Source organism: Serinus canaria, chromosome 3 (assembly GCF_022539315.1).
Source record: "Serinus canaria isolate serCan28SL12 chromosome 3, serCan2020, whole genome shotgun sequence".
Classification (NCBI taxonomy): Eukaryota; Metazoa; Chordata; class Aves; order Passeriformes; family Fringillidae; genus Serinus; species Serinus canaria.
The window spans coordinates 36,502-48,717 of NC_066316.1; the positions used below are offsets into that span (position 1 = coordinate 36,502).

A 12,216-nucleotide genomic window follows, 5' to 3' on the forward strand; every position below is an offset into this window, starting at 1 on the left:
GGTTTTTTGGTTTTAACTGCTCTGGGGCAAATCTGCTCCTTTGTCAACGCTCTGCTCAAAACATGAGAAGAGAACATAATGGGACTGGTTTCTACTATGGGATGATGAAGAAATGCCTTTCTCTGTTGATAGAGCACGGGTTCCCTTCCTACCCGTTGACAATCTAGAGCACTCCTTTGGCAGACCATGCCACAGTTTTTTCTTGCTGTTGAGCAGTGTCAGAGCACATCTGCCACCAGCAACATCCCCGTGATTCTCTGGTGATTTACTTGCTGCAGAATAATGAGGGAGACCCTAAGAAACTTCGTTAAAAGGGATCTCTACCCTTCTGTGGAAGACTGCATAGCTTTCTTGGGTCCAGTTATAGTGTTTGCTGGGGAGGAAAGTTTCTTTGCTTCCTGAGGTGGAGGGCTCAGTGTCAAGAACCATCAACAAATAGGTCCGGAACTCCCTCTGGACAAAGCTGAGCCATCTGAAAGAGGGCCAAAAAGATTTATTGGTTCTTTAGAGAAGATGGTATGACACCACCAGGAAGGTGTTGGCTTGGGAATTATTGCTCTGCCCTTATTTTTCTTCTTTCCACAGAAATACAAGATGACAACCCAAAACTTTGTAGCTTTGGGAACAAACTGGGCTGTGCCCCTATTTGGTGCATTAATAACAATAAGCCAGTTTTTCCTGTTAGTTTGATGAAACCTGACATGCTTTGCACTAGACAAACTTATTCATTATGCTTTGATTAAAAACAAATTGTATCTGAAGATCTTAAACTACTTTACTGACATCAATCCTGCGGGAAGATAACTAGTCACACCTAAGAAATGGCCATGATTCCAAAGAAGCAATGGAATACAGGCATTTTGTGTGTCTGCAGTCCCAAAGGAAAGGAAAAGAAACATTTCTGCTTGCATATTTAACTGCTTTCAAAATGCCTAATATCTCTTAATTATCTGGTAACAGCAGAAATTCCTCTTTTCCATTTCCTTAATATTACAAAAAGCTGTTTTGCTGGAAATTAGGAGCCCAGTTCTAGTCTGCACTGCACACCTCCTGACCGTGGGCAAAATCTTCAGACTACTGTTGTCTGTTTCCTCACTTGGAAAATGAGGAGGTACCCTAAAAATAGGGTTAAGCACTCCAATACCACAGTGACAGAGCTCACACAGGCACCTGTGCAGTAGAAGAAATGCAGGTGAAAGAGAAGGGTGACTTGGAAGACAAGCCTTGAACAGAGATCACAAAGGTTCCATCCACGCAAAGATTTACTGTTACCAAGTAAATCTTGTGGTTTCGCAAAGGTAGCTTTCTCAGCTTTGAAGCACCTGTTCCCAAGTATTGTCAGGTTATTAACAGAAGCTGGCATTTTTGTGGGCTTGGAAGATGCACAAAGTAGGTGTGTGAAATTTATTTTCACCCATGGCACTCAGGTGCAGGAGTTTGGAACAGTGTTAAATGACTGCACAGAAGAGCATACTCATGCTCCAAAAATTTTCATGAGCTCAAAGACAGTATTAGCAGCCTTTCTTTTTCGGTCTTCCAGAGACATGAAAACATGCTGCCTGCTCAAACGTGGTGGGACCAAAACAGGTAATCTGTACAACAGTAATTTACTAAGCACTGCTTTACCTACTTGCTTTCATCACAGCTGATGTGGTAACATAAAGGATTTGTTCAGCATAGGTGAGCTCCTCCTTCCAAATGTCTTCAGGCTTTTGGGAAATTTCAGTTTCTGGAACTGAAGCCTCACAGTGAGTAAGCTTTGAGGGATGGGAATGCAATTGTAAATTTCCTCTATCACTGTGGTAGGACAGTTGGAGCTAAAAAAACTGGCTGAAAAATGGGTTTTCTTTGATTTCTAGGGAGGTTGACCCAAGGAGAAAAAATGTGTGAAAATTGTGAAAATCTGGGTAGAGGTTTTGTCCATGAGATTTGCATTATCACACAGATGGACTGCCAAGAGGGGAGGGATACAATTTCCGGCTGCGCATCAAAGGTTGACCATGGCTGAAAACAGAGGTTGTTCTTAAAAAAAACAATATCTGATAAAGGCATCCCACTCTTGGAGCTGAGCTGCCAGAAAAAAAGGTGAGATGAAATTCAAGGTTTCATTACTTTAAAGCTACTGGTGGTACTGCTTACTTATGGTTTCGTTTGGATCATTTCTCTCAGATATTACAGTATCAAACACCCTCCAAGCAATCTTCCACTAGGATGTGGTTTGCTGGATAACAGACAGTGCCTTTCTCTGGACTCATCACCTGGAACAGAGAAAAAAGGGCTGTGCAAATCTGCAGCACAGAAAACCAGAAAAGACAAACAAGGAAATGTCAATTAAGATTAATAAGATAATATGTGGAGTAACTGGCTTGGCAGTCATGCATTTCCTTTAGCATTTTCTTTGTAATTCACTTCTGTGAGATAAATACAGCCTTGGAAGGCAAGAGGCGATGACCGCTGAAATAGAAATTTTCATAGAAAAGGTCGCTTTCATACTTTGGGAATTTTTTTTAATCAACAGTAACCTAACCCTTGTTAGGCACAATGACAGACAAGTATCCCACACCCAGGGCTTGGAGTGGGAATTCGAACACCCAAGAAGGTTCTTGGACACACACAAGTAGTCTTTGTTGGTGGCACCTGTGATCTTCTTCCTGAGGTTTTTGGGCTCTAGGGGAAGGAAGAGGGGTTGACTAGGAATGACTCTAACTGCCTAGAGAGGAAAGATCCCTTCTGCAGAAAATAATTACGTTTTTCAAATGCAATCATCTTTAAACAAAATATGGAAATAGTCTGAAGGAAGAAACCAAAAACAAGGTGTCTCCTGCACCTCCTTTCCCAGACAGCATCCCTCATCACCCATGATTACCTTCCCCTTTCAGCTCTAATCATTTCTTTCAACACAATGGCACTACTCATGTGGAGCTGGGGAAAAAACCCATCCCAGCCCAGCCCACAGCATGGTACAAGCTGTGGGTTTGAAGCCCCGAGGCAAGGAAGCCATGGATCCGGGCTCCCAGGTCTCCCAGTTGGCTCACTGGGATAACTACATGAAAATAAAAAAGCTGCCTGCCAGGAGGGCTGGCCAGGAGCCTTACAGGAGAGGCAAAGCCCTGTGTTGTAAGACAAATGTGATGGGAATTCAGGTGTCTAAATTCCTGTATGAGAAGAACTTCCCATTTCTCTCCTATCTGATCTATGATGTGTGCACATTGTTTGTAGGGAGGGAGCGGGAAAAGTACATTTTAAAGGATAAGCAGCTGGATGCCGCTCTTCTCATGCTTGGAATTAGAATTAAGTGCCTTTTCTGCTCCAAACTGTGCTAAGAAACATGGCAGATTTAAAATAAGCTATTTAGCTCCTTTTTTCCCTTTCAATAATTTATTTATAAGAGTGCAGCTAGACACATCAGCCTGATGTGTCTAGCTCTACTCTTGTTCAGAGACACAACTGCATACAGGACTACATGTTAAAGAAATAAACCTGTGAGGCTCTAGGAGGCTGGAAGGGAGATGTGTAGAAAATGTATAGCATTAACGAAGACCTCTCAGTATTAGGATGGTAGCCAGAGAAGATTTTGGGCCAAGAGAAATAAAGGGCTTACCACTCAATTAAGTCATGGAGCCAGACATGTTGTAGCCTTGCTCTGGGAACCTGAGTGAGGGCCTGGAACACAAAAGCAGACTAGTATTGCCCTAAAGAGAGCACCACCCCTCCTTGGGAACACCTGAGCACATTAGCATGGAACAACATCCCAAAGTCCAAGAGCGTTCCTGTAGGGCAGGCTGACACCTCAGGTCCTTTGCTGCAAACAGCGCTTCAGATTTCTCTTAGCAGATGTGCTGGGTCCCATTCAGGTCCCTTTTCAAGCTTTGCACAGCTGTGGTGGGGCAGGTTCTGCAGTGCTCAGAGAGAGCTCAGGAGCTTGCTGGGTTACCAGGTCACCCCTGTAAAGTTACTGTGCCCGTCCTGGGAGCAGGGCCTCTGGCAGGAGGGACAAGCAGCAAGCAGCCTCTGGGTACTGTCTATCCCTTGGAATTCAGTCTGATTGTCTTTTTTATTGACCGGAGGAATAGTGAGGCTTCAGGAACAGCTCAGAGGGAAAAGGGGATGCGTGTGGGGGTGGTTTACCAGCATGGGATGGGCCCTGCTGCCTTGGCCTGTGCTCCAAGGAGCCTAGCTGGCTGGCACCAGACTGGGACACTTCCCGGCTGCTCCTTCTGATGCAAGAAATTCACATAACCTGTAAGCTCACCTCTTTCTTGCCAGACACCGTGCCATTCTCTCTTGCTCCATCCAAGCCAGGCCGTTATTTCTCAGTTCCTCTCTCGGAGGGCTCTGTCTGCAGCGAGCGCCCCACTGCTGGTTTCCGTGGGGCAGGAGGCCGAGCAGGCCTCGGTGCTTACGGACCAGGAATCAATGGCCTCGTGCTGCCTGCAGGTGTGTTCGCATCGCTGCAAGCCCAAGTACAGAGCTGGGGGATGAGTGGTGTGTCTGAGCTCCTGCTCTTCATGCACACACTCCCACGCTGAGCTAAACTTGTCACAAGCTGCAAACGAGAGGCGACACAGCCTGGCATGCAAGTCCTGCTCTGCTCTCCCCGGCCTGGCTGCTCATTCTGTGTGAGGCAGGAGCGCCACAGGAGACTGGCAGTGCTTTGGAGCAAAATCCATGATCTAGCAAAAACACTGGATGCACAGACTCTGTAAAGATCCACTCACACCAGTGGGAGGATGGTTTCTTGGAATGGATCTGCTAGGCTGATCATCCAAGATGCTACCGAGTGACTTCATATTGACCTCAGCACTAAGAACACTCAAATATTTGAACACCGGGAGGGACAATGTAGCGTTTTAAACAACTGCTTTTCTCCAAAAGTATTTGATCTGTGAGGGGTAAAATCAGCATTTAATTGGAACATATGTCTGAGGCAGGCATGATAAAGAAACTATGCAATGCATATATTTTAATTTTAAATAAATCAATATGATAATTTGGGATCAGGTGTGATTCCGCCCCGGAAGAAAAGAACAAAGGGAGGCCATTAGTTATACTTTTAATAAATCAATTTGTTAATTAGGGATCAGGTGGGATTTTCCAGCATGAGACAGAGGACAAAGAAAGCTCATTAGCTGTGTTTTAAATTGATTGATGTTTTAGTTAGTGTGGGATTCTCCTGGAAATAAATGCAAAATGGAAAATATACCAAACCCTATCACTGGAAAACACACCGGATAAAAAGTAAGAAAATTTTCCTACTTACTTAGGGCATCTATATTTTCTAGGCACTCCATAGTACAACACAAGTGTGGTCAAGCTAGAGCTCTTGAAAGGTTCAAGGAAACAGAGAAGACCTGTAGTGTATTCAAGGAAATAAAGAGGAAAGGTAATTTCAGATTTGTGGGACTCACCACAGCTGGGAAATTGATTTCAAAACATTGCACAGCATTCAGAACCACCAGACATGTTTGAAGATCTGGGTCCTTGTCCTGTACCTGAGCCTGCCACAGGAAGGTGTCAGCTACAAGGTGTGATGAGTTCTGCCAGGTTCTCTGTGGCAATAAGGTTCACTGGGCACTCAGATCATTTTCCCTGTGGCATCCAGATGTGGACAGCATTGTGTTGGTGCAGCATCTGAAAGCAAAATATTATGCAAGAAAGGGAGGCAGGAAGGATGGGAGAAAGAAGGTTAAAAAGGATGGTATTCAAATGTCCAAACTGGATAACATTCAGCCTACTTACTCTTTGATTCTGCAATGGAGGAGAGGAAATCAAAGCCATCAGGACATATTAAGGAATGCCAAACAGTACAGGAAGCAAAAGGTTTCATCATAATCAATGTCCACTTGTTCCCTCCTGTCCTGTGCATTTTAAAGGAGCTTTAGAGGCAATTTTACTTCTGCAGCTTTTCTTCTTGTCTTGTTTCAGCTCTGTCCTCCCAGAACTGCACACATCAGTGCTGCTTACTGCTGATGGAAAATAACACGTCCTGAGAGGTTTGTGATTTCCTGAGGATGCATCTTCTCTTGCTGCCTGCACAACAAGATGCATGTGAGAATTACCTCCCAGGAAGGCAATGGCTCACCTGTGTCACTGCCACCTCTGCCCGTAGCTAAAAGGTGTGCAGGACTTGCTGCAAACTTCAAAACCATCTAATTTCAAAGGCCATAAGATCAAAAGTTCAGATTTTGTTGGGAATTGCCAAAGTGCTGCTCAGTGCCCCAGCAGGCTCCTCATCTGTGATACCCAGGAGCCGTGAGCAGCTTAACTCATTGTGCTGTTTCAACAGACATATAAAACCAGAGACCCAGCCAGCTGCAGCAAGACATAATAAAGATATTGAGTTTGCATACAATCCTCAAAAATTTCCTTAAAGGATCTTGAGTTTATTTTCTCACCTCAGTGGAAGGCTGAGCTTGAACAAAATGGCTGCCAAAGGGGTGATTTAGCCCTCAGCTTAGAGGGGCTGTTGTGATGGATAGTGGATACTATTTCCACTGAGGAACAGGGCCTCAAGTTTTAATCAGCTATGTAAACTCATAGAATCTCACTCAAATCTTTTTTGGCCCTTCTTTTATGAGCAGATTCTCCACAGTAAGTAGAAAAACACATCCTATACATGACTTAGAATGCTACTCTTCTTCTAAGAGGAGAGTCACGCTGAGTCCAAGCACAGCAGCATCTTCAGAGGTTCAAAAGCCAGCCACCAGATTGAGGCTCTGCTGAAACCTGACCCATAAGACAAAGGGCAGTTTTATTTTCAAGATTTTTCAATAAAAATTTCAAAGTTATTTTAATTCTCAAGAATGCAAATAAAGAGCCAAAGATTAATATTTCAAGACTTTTTCTTGAAGCAATAAGTTAAAGAGAACTTCATTTCTTCAACTGAAGATCCAGAATCTGTTTCCCAATATATTTTTTTTTTTTTAAGAAAGAAGATTTGGGACTTATTTAAAAATATTTTTCTGTACATAATCTTAAAAAAAAAAAAAAAGAAGAAAAGTGGCGTCCTTGGCCATCAAGACAAGGCCAGTTTCTTGAAAGTTCTTACCAAGATTTAACAAACATGATCAGTTCTGTAGTTCCTAGTTGGCCACATCATCTTGCTCTCCTCCTTCAGGGGAAGTACTACATCCCTGGAAGTGGCAGACAGAGTTGCAATTCAGAAGAACATCAGTCAGCGAGACACTCAAGTACATACCTGAGCGCTATTAGCATAATTGGGACACGAGTGTATGATTGAAGTTAAGTATGATTACAGCTAAATTTCTTTAAGATAAATGGATTAATGCAGATGTTAAGGTAATTTTAAGCAATAAGGACAGCAAGTTTAAACAATTTGTCCAAATTTGTGAGAGATTTTTACAGGAAACCACTATTTCTAATCTAACAAGTCCCAATCTCAACCCCATAAATGCCTAAAAACTTGTTATTCCATTCATGTCAACCTTAATGCTGACTATTTTCTGCATATTCTGCATGATGGCTTTGGAAACCTCATCAAGGAAACAAGAGGGCTCCGTAGGCTCAGCTTGAGGAGAAGACTGGGCTGAATGAGCCAGAAACTTCATTACTAAGAAGTTTGTCAAGGCAATTTCTGGGCACTGGCAAGCTGTGTGCTTGCCGAAGGTGTGTGCCTGGTTCTTCTGTAAAGTCAGGGGAGAAGCAGGGGCTGAGCCTTTGTGCCTCTTATCCTGCGCACACAGAATCCAGTGCTGGCTGCAGGCAGTCAGGAGCTCCCACCACAACAACCAAACCCCCAGAGAAGAGCCCAACCCACCACGGTCCTGTTCATTAATTCGCAATAACTTCTGCCTCTTCTTTGCAGTCTGTGATTAGAATTTGAAAACCAAAGCCATTAACCTCCAAAATGCTTAAATGACAGATACTCTCTGAGCAAACAATGGGTCTCACTCCCTTCAGAATCCACCAGAGACAAACACAGCCTGGCCTCCAGCCCAGCTTTATCTGAGTCTTCCACTTGACATCCACTTTGGTGATGTGAAGCTCTGCTGGATGGCTTCAAATTTGCCTCCAGACTGTTACTAATTGTTCTCTTTTATTGTTGTTCTTTCTGCAGAGTTAGCAGAGACACACCGGCAGTGTGCTGGCAGTGGAAGCTGCCACTTTGGGAAGAGTTCTGATTAAAAATATACATTGCTTTGATCAGTGGCTTCCCTGTAGTGTAAGATAAACAACATCAGCAGTTTTGGTTGATGTTCATTCTTGAGGCACATGCTGTGAAGTTACTGCACTATATTAAGCAAAAGTTTAAAAGGAAATTATTGTAGCCAGCTAGGACTTGGAATTATCCTGAGACTAGAAATCTTAAAATCTAAACCAAAGCAAACCAGCACTGTGCCTTCCCTCCTCTGTCAATTAGGGTCTTCCACAATGGCAAGTCTAAGAGATTAGGGCTGAGATTTTTATAGCTGGACATTCATGTCAGAGGTATGTTTCATAACTAATTTAATGCTTTATGTCTTTTCATTCAGCACCAGAAATCTCACAGATTTACACCTCACTTTGGAGGGTGAAGCTTGTTTGAATCTCCCAGCTGGAGCCTGGAAGAGCTGTCTGAAGTGTAGCAATGGCCTTAATGTCAAGATTTTAAATGCTACTTTTCCCTCTTTTTTCCCTTTTTCTACTTGCCTTTTTTCTTGTGAAGCCAAAGTGATGTCTAATTACAGGAAACTAGTATTAGCACATATAGCCTTCATGGATTTTTTTTTTCCTGTACTACAGCTTTGTATGCAAAATTTAAGTTTTGGAATTTGTTTAAAATTTTCTATTGCTTGAGGCCTACATTTCTAGGGAAAAGAATACAAAAAAATAACATGATTAAATATGGCAAGAGAATGGAGAGTAGCTTAATGATGCCACTTAGAAGCTCATAAAAGAAACACAGGCATAAGAGGAAAACGTAGGGTTATACTCCGGTTTCTAAAATGGAACTTCTAACGACCCTTTATTATTTCCTAGGAGAAGGGGAATTTGTCTGCTCAGGGTAGGAACCAGCCCATCTTTCCTTCTGCCTTCCCTAGAGGCGGGCCAGATCTTTAGTAAATACAAAAAGGTTGAGCATCCCCAAAGGCAACAAAGCTGCCCCAAATGAGATCCAGGTGATGGATTCTCCCACTCCCTGCTAAAGTGGCAGGGCAGTGGGTGGGGGCTGCTGTTGAGCGTGGCGCAGTGGCACCAACACCTCTGTGCACCCCTGCTCTGTCCATTCAAGGGCCTTTTGCAATAAACATGCCTAAAACTGTTTTACAAGCCTGGTCTCACTCTGCTCTCCGGCTTTTTCTCATTAAGGACATTGCTGCTTCAAGGAAATTCAAGCTGAAGCACATTTCACATCTGCATTCCTTGACGTGTTTTGAAATTATTTTAAAACAATTGGGAGAGGAGGACCAGGTCTGGGGGGGGGCTTAGTGCTTCAAAGAGAAAGTAGACCAGTGTGCAAGCCCCAAATTACATAACTAGCTCCACCAAGGAAACAAATAATTTGTTTCCCAATGGCTTATTTATATAACCCTTTAATTATAGCCAACTGTATCACCAGTATTATACCATGGGAAAATGTGAAACTGTTAAGCAACTGTTATGCCACTCCGCCCTCCCCAGACCGACAGCACAATCGTTAAGCAACAGCTACATGCTGGGACATCACCTTCTCTTTTGTCTTTCAGAGGTATAGTTCAATAATGTGGCTATGAAAATGTGACCTCAAACCCAACTCCTTTTCTGGGGCTTTTGTGTGCTCCTAAACTCTACCTCTCTTCTGGGTTGTAAAAATGGGACAGTGTTGGACCTGCTTGCAGCACAAAAAAGGATATTGTTCAAAAATTTGCTTTTTTCCTACTCTGCCCCTGAGTCCTGTTAACTGCGGGTGCTGCCCAGCCTGTACCGGCTCCTCAAATGTGGCGAGTTTAGGGGGCTCTATTGACTTCAATTAAAGCATTTCTAATTGTTCCTAATTCCGCAGGCACCAGCTGAGCCTCTGGCTTTTGCCCTACAAAGGGCCAGTGTGTTAAAGCAGCTCTCTGCAGCTCTCAGGGCCCCATTAATGCCACCCATGAGGAGTCATTAGAGCTGCCCACAGTGCCAAACAGCATCTCAGCAGTGACAGGGAAGATTTTGCAGGTGAGAAATCACAGAATTTTCTGAAACTGAAATATACCAAGCTGCTGTTTCAGTCCACGTTCAGTCAACTTCAGAGGACAAGACAAAAATATTTCACAGCTGTCTGTGGATGGGGACAGTGCTCTCCCTTCCACCATGGGGCTGCAAGAAGGGCTGTGTTAGAAAGGATGGAAATCCTTCCTAATGTTTTTATGTTTGGATTGTCTTTCAGGACTTGCATTAATGGAATCTTTCAGGTACCATGATCTTCTCAGGGAAGCGGTAAGCCTTGGTGGCTTAACAGCACTGTAATATGAACAGCTTTATTAAGGGACAAAGATAACTCAATGCTAGATTTACCTACAGATATACATATTAATGCCCTATATATGACCAAATTAGAACAGATTAGCAGGGAGGCTTTGGAACCTCCATCAGTCAGACTCTATCCACCAAGCTGGTTATCCTAAAGATAGGCATATCATTCCCATCACGTATCCAAAGGTTCAGTGCAAGGGCTGTGCCAGGTGTTTTAGGAAGGCCTTTTTTGATTAGGAGAGTCTTTCTAGGCTCTATAATCAAGAACATCTCAAGGATGCTCTGTTCAAAGTTCAAAAAGAGCTAAACAGAAAGCACAAATTACCCACAAGAAAAAGCCTCAATTACCTTGCTAAATAATCCTTTCTTTGTATTTATATTTAATTTAAAGATGGCATGAAGTGAATTTTAGCAAAACACTCCTGCACAGAGAGATGAATCAATGCTCTAATTCTATCTTCTCCACCCTTTGAGGCAGCATTTCACCAGCCTTGTCTGTGTTGCCTGAGGATAGCCTTTAGACTGAGTTTTGTCTTAAAAACAGATCAAAAGAAAATTGGCCATGTCCTTCAAAAGGCAAGCCCTCTCCTCCCCTTTCTCACAGAGCTGCAACAATGAAACAAGGCTTAGAGAGTGAGGAACATCCTCTCTAATTCTGTATAAATGTTTTGGCTCACAATCTCTGCTTTCCAGATGGGAAGAGCAGGTTACCCAGTTCAAGGGAGGTTATGTATTTCAGTCTAAGTTCTGAGCTAAGAGTGGGGAAAAATGAGGATTTCAAGAAAAAGTGGAGGTTTTGTATTATGCAGAAACTAAAGTATTGAGCCCCAGGCTAGCTGCTAATATACCTGAGGCATTTTATCTCATGGTTTTATTATGACTGAAGAGAGATAGAAGATTACTTTAAAACCTTAGCTATGGCTGCAATAAATAAATAAATAAATACATTTCCAGCCCTCATGGTGGTAGAATAATGCCATCAAATGTGAGCAGGGTGTATCTACCCCAAAAGCCTGAAAACAAGAAAGAGTAACAAGACAGCAACATTCTTGACCAGCAGGTATAATTCTGTGATTTGTCATCCAGACCTAATTAAGGCTTGCAACAATGATATCTACACGGACCCATACACCTCTTGCTGACATTTCAGATGCTATCCTTATACAGAACACAATAACTGTGTTGAGATGTAGAGGATAAGATTGGTCTGGAGGAAGCACAAACTGGTTGAAATCCAAAACCCAAATTCCTGAATCTTTACAAAAGTTTAGTTAATATATGTTTATATATTTTTCTCACAAAATATCCTTTCCTGATTTTGGCTGGAGATAGGACAGTAGCTTGACAAAGACTATTTCCATGTTGTGTTTAGTTCAGCAAAAGCCAAGACCTACAAGAAATCTCTAGGGAAAACAGCCTTCCCTCCTTTCACTGGTTGGTTGAATCTTCCCTGAGGTTCCCTGATGATTCTTCATGGACTTAGCAACATAAAATCTTTCACCGTACTTCAAAGTCTTATTTTAAACCAAATGTTCTCATTCAGAAATGCAAGATCAGAAAGCTGAGGCTCTCCAAGCCTCCCAGGTTAGTCTAGACTCAGTTGGCTGGAGCTCTGCAGCCCTGTGAGCTGGTCTTTAATGGGAACATCCTACTGGAGAGCCCTGGTCTGCATTAGCATTTATTTCTGCACTGTGACTCAGTTGCCTCATTGCATCTTGCAATAGCCAGAACTGAGTGGGAACTGTGAGCGGACAATTGGCAGGCAGATGGGGCTTCTAA

At 43.0% G+C, this 12,216-nt stretch overlaps 1 long non-coding RNA gene across 7 annotated transcripts in view; it reads right to left on the reverse strand.

Moving 5' to 3' along the window:
- The window catches only part of LOC108962545 (uncharacterized), a 314,906-nt gene that overhangs the window by 34,505 nt on the left and 268,185 nt on the right, over positions 1–12,216 (reverse strand). For 6 of the 7 annotated variants that reach the window (XR_007777274.1, XR_007777275.1, XR_007777276.1 and 3 more), the window contains 7 exons: positions 7,049–7,133; positions 5,740–6,030; positions 5,493–5,631; positions 5,261–5,351; positions 4,253–4,546; positions 3,602–3,663; positions 2,140–2,258 (listed from right to left, as the gene is read on the reverse strand). This is a non-coding gene — a long non-coding RNA (uncharacterized LOC108962545). The remainder of the gene's footprint in view (positions 1–2,139; positions 2,259–3,601; positions 3,664–4,252; positions 4,547–5,260; positions 5,352–5,492; positions 5,632–5,739; positions 6,031–7,048; positions 7,134–12,216) is intronic. The other variant, XR_007777278.1, reaches the window with a different exon arrangement.